Source organism: Falco cherrug, chromosome 10 (genome assembly GCF_023634085.1).
Source record: "Falco cherrug isolate bFalChe1 chromosome 10, bFalChe1.pri, whole genome shotgun sequence".
Taxonomy (NCBI): domain Eukaryota; kingdom Metazoa; phylum Chordata; class Aves; order Falconiformes; family Falconidae; genus Falco; species Falco cherrug.
In genome coordinates this window covers 17036853-17046381 of record NC_073706.1, presented here as the reverse complement: position 1 = coordinate 17046381, position 9529 = coordinate 17036853, and positions in this window count along the sequence as shown.

The window sequence follows — 9529 nt, the reverse complement described above, 5'->3', positions numbered from 1 at the left end:
ACTCTGCGTGCAGCCTTGAATTCTCCCTCTGTGTCAGAAGACAAGATGGGTCAGCCGTGGCCAAGCAGGAGCTTCCTGGACTCTGAAAGTATGCAAGTAGGGAAGCAAGTGTTCAGCTGTCAGAATGGCAGGGTCTGGGGGGCAGCAAAGTGTGTGTTGTGAGGGGAGGGGACTGTGTAGCTGATGCAGGCAGCTGACGTTTTGCCTCATCGTGCCCTGTGATTTTGGAGCCAAGAGACTCTCCTACTATGCTGAGTTAGAGATCACAGGATAATTCAGGTGGGAAGGGACCTCAGCAGTTCTTTACTCAGGCAGGGTCAACTCTTAAGATTAGGCCATTTTGCTTCATCCAGACAGGTCTTGAAAATCTCCCAGGTGGTTTTCTCCTCTCCTCTCTGGACCCCTGTTTCAATGCTTGACTGTCCTCATGAGAAAGAGGTTTTTCCTTATCTGTTCTGAACATGTCTTTATAGTGATGCCCATTGTCTCTTATCCTCCCACTGAGCACTGCTGATAAGAGCCTGCCTGTGTCTTCTCAGATAACTTCCTTGCAGGTACTGATAGATTGCTATGAGGTTCCCCTGAAACCATCTCTCTCCAAGCTGAACAAACCTCGTTCCTTCTGCCTTTCCTTATAGGACAAGTGCTTCGAGCACCGAGTTCCTTGGTGGTCCTTTACTGGACTCCCACTAATTTGTCCATGTTTTTCATGTGTTGGAGGCAGAAACAGCGTGCAGTATTACTTCATGGGAACTGACAAGTACTGGTATAAAGGGATAGTCACTTCCCTTGATGTACTGGCTGTGTTCCTCTGGTACAGTGTAGGATGCTGCTAGCTGCCTTTACTGCCAGTACATACAATGTTCGATGTGTTGTCTACCAAGGTGCCCAGGTTCTTTTCAGATGAAGAGTGGGAGAGCTAAGGATGATCCTGGAGGCACTTGGACAGAGCCCTAGCATGCCCCAATATGTGTTTCAGTCTGCTGCCTTGGCGTGGACCCTGCAGGGGTGTTTCCTCCAGAGGGAGGAACCACAGCCAGCTTGTGAATCTTTGATGGGACCGTCCAAGCCCCAGGTGCTGGAGTTTGGCATCCACAGAGTCTCAGCTTTGAGGTAGGTCAGAAATGAAGATCCTGGACTCTAGGAACCAGGTTGTGAGGAATAGCAGGGGCTGGAGGTCCAGGCGATCTTGAGGGCTCTAGAGCCCCCTAGGGAGGAAAGAAAACGGGCACAGGGTTAGAGACTTCATGTGGTTTTGGAGGATTTGACTTGCTATTTTTGGTAAGTTAGGGTTGGCGACATAGGAGCCAGGACTGAAACGGGAGGGCTCAGCTGCAAGACTGTACAGTGCTCTGCTCTGTCACTGTGCTAGCAGGGCTGATGGCTGGTTGTCCAGACTGTGAGACGGGTGCAGGCCTGTCTGGCTAGTAACCTCTGCAGGCATGGACTGCTCCCAGTTTTGAGTTGTGTACAGCAGGTCCTGAACCTCTCCTTGGCCTCTGCATATCCCATGGAGATAGATACTGCACCTGCCCAGCCCTCTCTGTGGGAGAATGAATCCTGCAAACCCAACATAGCTTCTGCCCAGGGACACAGGACACAGATCTTTGGCTTCCGCTGACACTGCTGAAGTTCTCCCCACATGCCCTGTCCCTCCCCAGGCACTTGTCCTTAACCTGCCAGTGCCTCCTTCAGTGGTTGCAGCATCTGACCCCACATCTGCAGGGTGGGGTCAGATTCCCCTTGTAGCTCCAATACTCCTGTACATCTGCTCTCTTGGATTCATTCAAAGCCTCACTCTTCCAGCCGTATGGGATCAGAGGCTGCAGCTGCACTCCCCAGCCAGCCATGGGGCCAGGGGAGGCGATTGCGTGCTGGCAGTCCGATGGGCTTTGGTGTGGGCAGTGGGGACAGTGCAATGAGAAAAAAGCACATGTGAGGAGAGGGCGTGGGGGCATCTTGATGTCTCTCCTTGCACTAGCCTCACAGGGAAGGGACACATTGCTACAGCCAGGGGTGACCCTGGCCAAGCCAGCAGCCAACCCCATGTAGTAGTGCTGCCTGTTGTGGGTTTGGGCAGAGGCAGCCCAAAGGGAAGCACTGACGTTCCTGGCTCTGTCCCCAGGTGCCAGGTGAAACCAGTGGCTGCTTGTAGGCCTGGGATTCCTGGGGTTGTTCCTGCTGCAGTCTAGTCACAGGGGGGACATCATGCAGAGAAGCTCCCTAGAAGCTCCCTGTTTCTTGCAGGCATCAAGGATGCCTCCTTACACAGTACTGTCTGTAGCTTGTGCTTGCAGTTCCATAGATTTTTAAGGCCTGAAGTGACCATTCATTTATCTAGGGCCCCTGTGTAATTCCAAGAAAAGAAATACCATTGCTCTGTTTTGCCTGTAATGAACCCAGTGTCTCTCAGCTGATGCATCTTCCATGACAGGGTGGAGGGTGCAAGGAAGCAGAGCAGATGGCAATTCTCAGGTAGCGTGGCCCAGTGCTGTGTTTCCTATTTACACTTTGCTTGACTACAGGCTCCAGCCTCTTTCTTTTATTAACAAAGTTAGAGAACTCTCTCTCTCCCAAATATTTTTTCTCTTGAAGTGCTTATAATCAAAGCACCTCTCAGGCTCCCTTTTTGGTGAGATAACAGACTGAACTCTGGCAAGTGTTTTCTCCAGCCTCCAAATCACATTTTTAATTATTCTGCACATCCTCCATTTTTTTCAAAAACCTTTCAGAGATGTGGGCACCATACCTGACTTGCAGTGCCATGCAGGGAGGAACCCTGCCAGCCTGCTCCCACTCATTGCTCCCCATCAATGTCTCTGGGCTTGCTACCAGCATGTCCCCTACTGAGGCTGCACAGGAGGCACAGGGTGCTCTCTGCGAAGTAAAAAGGACTCTGATGGGGTCCCATGAAAGATTCATTTCCTCTCTACTAGATGCTGGCCCAGGTAGGTCAACGCTCTTGTCATCACCCACTGAGGTTCTTCCAAGGCACTGTCCCTCCAGGTCAGCAGTTACTGGAAGATAAAAGACCAGGGAGCAGCAGGTTGCTGGGAATTGCACCTACCATTGTCCTCTTGCCATCGTCATGACACTACCCCTGGATCAGCTACCTTTCTCGCTGCCACATCACCCCCAGAAAGGCAAACAAAGAGGGGCTTTGAGCAGAGAACAGGGCCAGGGGGAAAGGCAGCTGACCAGGAAGGGCAGAGAAAGTGGACACTGAAAACAAGGAACGTGGATGGTTAAAGGTGACAATCACAGAATGGCTGAGGTGGGAAGGGAGCTCTGGAGGGCATCTTGTCTGACTCCCTGCTCAAGCAGGGCCACCTAGAGCTGGTTGCCCAGAACCGTGTCCAGACAGCTTTTGAGTATCTCCAAGGGTGGCGGCTCCGCAACCGCTCTGGGCAACCTGTGCCAGCGCCCGGTCACCCGCACAGTGAAAAAGTGTTTCCTGATGTTCAGAGGGAACCAACCTCCTGTGTTACAGTTTGTGCCCGTTGCCTCTGGTCCCGTCACTGGGCACCGCTGGGAAAAAGCCTGGCTCCCTCCTCTTTTCACCCTTCCTTCAGGAATTTATAGACATTGACAAGTTCGCCCCGAGCCTTCTCTTCTCCCGGCTGAACAGTCCCAGCTCTGTCAGCCTTTCCCCACATGTGAGGTGCTGCAGCCCCTCGGCAAACTTTGTGGCCCTTTGCTGGGCTCTCTCCAGTATGTCCATGTCTCTCTTGCGCTGATGGGTCTGGCACTGGACACAGGACTCGCATGTCTGGCCTCGCCGGTGCTGAAGAAAAGGGAAGGATCACCTCCCTCAGCCTGCTGGCAATGCTTTGCCTAACGCGCCCCAGGGCATCATCAGCCTCCCTTTTGGCAAGGACATGTCACCAGCTTCTGTGAAGGCACAGGGATGTGCAGCTGGATGGCAGGAGTGCAAGAACTTGCCCCATCTGGCACTGCAAGAGGGTTTGCTGCGGCACAGAGCTGTTCTACAAGACCTACTCTAGCATAAGTAGCCCTGCCACCTCATCTTGTGCTTTCCAGCCTAGCAGAGCTGGGTAGCTGCTTTATCCATCAGAGCTCCTTGCATTAACAGGCAGTAATTGGCACCTGTGTTAAAGAGCCTGCTTTCAATTAGTGCTGAATGCATCTCAAACTCCAGAGCTGGGAGATTACACGGGGGAGGAGTGGTAATGCTCGTGTTTGCTCTCTGTCCTTCCACCAGGTGCTCCTCTTCCCCTAGGGATGAAGCATTTTTTGCATTTCTTACTTGTGCCTTGAATCTGCAAAACCACCGGCAAGGGCTACATGGGAAGCTGTGGCTACGCCTCTGGGAGCACAGGACAGGCACAGCCGGCACAGTGCTCGGCTCTCGGCTTCCTTGCATGGATGTTTCTTACAGAGGCCTCCACTACCAATCCTACAGGGAATGAGGGGGTAGCAAGGTGTGGGAAGGAACTGGTCTTTGTAGATGGTGGTGGTCCCTCAGCCCCGTGCAGCAGCACCCCTGGGAGCATTCCCAGACTGTCCCCTCAGCTGCACATCCCTCTGGCTCCTGCCACATCGGCACTGTCCTGGGTGCTGCCCAACGACCTTTGTCGCCATTCATCACTTCTGACCCAGTAAATTCCGCCCCCTAAAAATGCACGGGGAATTCTTCTCTGTGTTTTAGTCATGAGGCCTTAAATTTCCGTTTGTTTTGTGGGTGATGAATGGACAGTTGGGGTTGGTGCTGGAGCCAGGGGGTGGGGGACAGTGAGGGGGGGGAGAGCTCTAGGTAGGGGCTGGGGTGGGCTGCGGGTGGGCTCCCTCCCACAAGCTCTGCACCAGGGCCCATGTGAGGTGACAAGAGGTGCCCACTTGTGAGGCAACAGCTGCCTGGGGCTCCCCTTCCCAGCAAAACTCCCTGGTTCAGTTCGTAACGGCAGGCAAGGGAGGGATTTGGAGGGGCTAAGTCAGAAAGTTGGGGCTTTATTCCTGCACTGTGGGGAGAGTTTGATGTCTGGGAGTGGGGAGGGAGCTGCTATGGGGGATGCTACAGCAATTGGTTGCACTACAGAAGCAGGGCTGGGAGTCTGGGGCCCTTCAGCTGCCTGAAGGACTGATTCAGACAGTGGGTAAGGAGCCCTGACGTCAGGAAACAGGGATGAATGGGGATCCTGTGCAAGGAGTGAGGGCAGTGGAATGAGGAATAGAGCTGGGATGAGTGGTGGAAGTGCAGAGGGCTGTGTTGGCATCCAAGGAATGCTGTAGCTTTATGGTGGGAGAAGCCCTGCTTGATGCTGGAAGCTAGGTGGCTCTTGTAAGACAGCCATTGCTAACAGTGAGGTCCAGGACGGCTGGGAGCAGGCACCAGCCATCCCTGGGGAGGCTGGCCCAGCACAACGTCAGCATACAGCAGTGGAGGGAAGACACAACATGTTTGAGATGGCAGCTGTTGCCCAGTGCTGGGAGTGGCCCTCCTGAAGGCAGTGACTTTATTTACCACTGATCTGTATGTGTTGCTGTGAAAGTCCCTCTTCAGCCAATGCACTGTTTGCTGCATCTGTGCTGCTTCTGCCTTTCTTCTCCCCGATAAATTGGAGGCAAAGGCTGCACCTGCACCACAGTGCTTAAACTGTGGAGATGGGGCCGGGGGGGCACGGCCATCACTGCATGGTTTGCTTCCTCCTTTCTCTGTGTGCCTGTGTTCTTGCAAATGTAGTTTTAGGTCAGCCTTGCAGCACTTTGGACCTGTCAAATGGTTTTAATACGGGATGTAAGCTTCACTGCATGACTCTTGTCCCACACTTGAGTCTCAGAGCCCTTTCTTGAGCAATAACCAATTCTTGGTCTAAGCTGCTCCACCTGCACTGCCAATGCATTTAGTTTTTCCCCTCTTCCATGTCTTTTCAGGGTGTAGGCCACGGGGAAGAGTCTGTGAGAGGCCTCCAGCTCTGTTCTGCTCCTGGGCATGGTGCAGCAGCCATTCTGCTGCCCTATACCTCCAGCACTTGCATAAGTGGCAGGAGTAGGCACGGAAGGAGTTAAACAGTGCTGGAAAAATTGGTATTTAATCCACTGCTGTCCCTTCTAGCAAACCTAGATGGGAAAATGCCTCCCTGTTGGAAATAGTGCCTCTCAGAAATGGAAATGCAGGACGGCTGGGGATTAGGGTGCCTATCACTGGAAATGGGTTTCTTATCATCTCTCTGAGCTGAATTGGTGGGACAGCCTCAGAAAATTGAATTGCCTTCCCTGTTTCTGTCTCCGCCATTGAATTCCTCCTGTGGTCTAGCTTTGCACCGGCCTTCCCAGCCTCTGGCCTCCCGTGTCCCCATCCTCAGCAGAGCAGAGGCTGCCTCCAAGAAGGTGCGTGCTTGTGGAGGAGGGACTTTCCCAACTGGAAGGTGGACAGGGGTGGCTACATCTGGGAAGATTCATCCTTTGGATTCTCAAGGCCAGGACAATATAGTCCCTCTTCCCAAGCTTCCTCTGACCTTGCGAGGACAGTGGTGGTCTGGCAGGGACCAGCTTAGGACAGCATGACTGAAGGTGTGAAACGAACAGAAGTCATCAGGCACAACTGGAAATGAGAGCTGGTGATGAGGAACTGGGGGTGGGGCAGGGGGAGAAAGATGAAAGCCAGAACACATGAAATAATTGCTGGCCGTCAGGGCAAAGCCCCAGCCAAGGGCCTGGTTCTTCTTGCAAGGGCAGGCTGTGCTGGGGTTGCAGAGGCTTGCTGTCTGCCCTGTGAAAGAGTAGAAGTCCTCCTTTCTTCCTAGGGTGCTGTTCTTGTCCCCTGCTGAAGGATTGACTCACATTGCTGACAAATAATGGGAGAAAGGTTACCTTTAATCATGCAAGTGCTTCCTTATATGCTATGGGGCTACTGCCAGGTCTAGCAGTGTCAGAGGGATAGGGAGCCTTCATGTCTGCAGCAAAGGAAATTATGGAAAAAGGCATTATTTGAGGACCCTGTTAAAGAGCCAGTTTCTGGAGTGGGATGCAGATTTGCTCATTGATCTCTAGCAGCTTCCACACTTGCATGGGAGGACATGACAGTTTGGTGTGCATGATGTGGGCTCAACCTGAAGTGGTGGCCTAGAAGGCAGGGACAGGGATGGCAGCAGACCAGTGGCAGCCACAGAGCAATCCTTAATGCAGTTTTGGAAAGTTTCCTTGTTTCCAGCCCCACATGCTTTTCTGCACAGTCTCAGACTTGCCCCATGGCCCTGTGCCTGGGGAGTGGAGCCATATCCCAGGAGTATTTTGCAAGGGAGTTGGTTCCCCAGCTCTTGGTCCAGGGCCCAGTTCCGTAGTGTTCCAGTCCACCTGCACTCTGGCACAGGAGCTGTCTTGATGGGGGGCAGCACAGAGCTGTCCCTGTGTCACCAGTGGCTATAGAGGGTCACACAGCTGGGCCTGGCCTGGATATGTGCTTCATCCCGTGGGGCCATCACAGCCCCCTTGGGCATGGTTGTGTGTTTAACAATTTATCCAAAGCAACTTCTATTTCATTTTGGGCTAAAACTGATAAATCAAGGTGACTTTGGGGAGAGAAATAATTCCTTTCACAGGATTTGCATAATCCTGGCTGGTGATATGATAATGGTGTTTGTTAAAGACAGAACACAATGAATTAATACTGTTATGTTGCTGCAGCCAAATGCAAAGCAGGTAATTTACTGTGGGTGCAAGGAAGAGTGTGAGCACAGCAGGCACAGCTGTAGCAGCATCAGGCATGGGAGACTTGTTGCCACACGCACAGCACGGGTGCATGTAGCAGAGTCAACAACAATTACCCCTTGCATTCTGCTTGGCGGTGGCTAGAGGCTGTGCTGAGTTTGTCCAGTGGATGATTACCCGTCTTCAGTCCTTTCCCCACTGTCTCTGTTGGGCTGGGACCTGCTTTGTCTCCCAGATCACCCTGGAGGGCCAGCTGTGCAGGGCGAGTCCCTGCTGGAGGAGGGACAAGGGAGCTGAGGGTGACACACATCGTGCTGGTGCAAAAGGGACCTCTGGGCACAGAGGTGCCCTGGGGTGTTGCAGGGGTGAGGAGATGGGCCCTGGCACTGTGCTTCATGCCATCTTGGCCACCCCCAGCAGCCAAGAGACTTCAGTGCTATTCACCCCTAAGAGGTTTTCTTCCCCTGCAAAGAGCAGAGGCCCTGCGGTAGGTAAGCCCACCTGGGGACCTGCTAGACCCAGTCCTCAGCTTTCACCTTGCGCAGCAGGCTCGGCTGCACGAGGGAATGGTGCTGCGGGGCGAGCAAGGAGGAAGAGTTGGTACAAGGCAGAGTGAAGAGAGAGACTTGGGAAAGGCGTGCTGGTGCCTCACCCATTCCCTGAGCTGGTGCTGCAGTTCCAAAGCCATCCTTGCATGCCAGACCCCACTGGAATCCTAATGCACCGTTTATCTCTGCAGCTCCACAGCTCTTTCAGAGGGAGATGCTGTGCAGGAGCCAGAGCAGGTTTTCAAGCTAATTGGATTCTGTGTCTCCGTGGTTTCCAGCGTAGGCAGGTGACAGGGATTAGTGCAGTGTTTCTGAGGAACAGAGGAGAGCAACGGTGACCTGCATAGGGATTTCCTCCTGCATAGTCCCTGCTGGTGGCTTCAGCAAAGGACTTCTTTGGGCAAGCTGTCAAGGTGGAAGGGCCCAAAGCAGCATGTCCCCGCTCTGTGGCAGCATTGCTGTCCTAATCACTTGTGCTTTTCCTACATCTTTGAGCCAGGTACAGTCCCCCTCACAGGGAAGGAGACATCTCAAATGCCTCCTGAGCCTGAGCAAGCCTGACAGTGCTCAAGTGTCTCCTGCTGATACTGTGTGGGGAGACCCAGGCAGGGAAATCAAAGAACTGGTGGCTCCCACGTGCAGCCAGCCAGCTGCCTGAGTTTGCTCCCTTCCTTCCCTGCTTCCCTCCGCTGGCTGAGAGCAGTGTACATTTGAACCTTCCCCCAAGGTTCTGTGGCCTTGTCTTAGAGCCTGCCAGGGCAGGAGCAGGATTCACCTCATTAACGCAGATTTATTCCTGTGTAAACATTTCATTCCTTTAATTGCAAAGCAGTCACGGTGCAGGCAGCAGTGGTAATGGCTCCATTTGCAGTGGGTGTTGAGACATCCAGTTGCCAGGTGTGTGAGCCTGTAGTACAGCAACCATGTGGCACATGGCTGAGTGTGCACACAGTTACCACGTGCCGTGGTGTCTACATGTAGAAGCATGTGCTGTGCAATGCAGGAGCAGCCAGCCTGGATAAGTGTGTGGCCCTGAGCACCACGCTGTCCCAGCAGGTCTGTGGTGTCATAGACTCAGAATCGTAGAATGGTTTCAGTTGGAAAGGACCTTAAAGATCATTTAGTTCCAGCTTCCCTGCCATGGGCAGGGACACCTTCTACTAGACCAGGTTGCCCCAAGCCCCATCCAACCCGGCCTTTAACACTTCCAGGCATGGGGCGTCCACGGCTTCTCTGGACAGCCTGCTCCAGTGCCTCACCACCCTCACAGTAAAGAATTTCTTCCCAATATCTGATCTAGATCTACTTTCTTT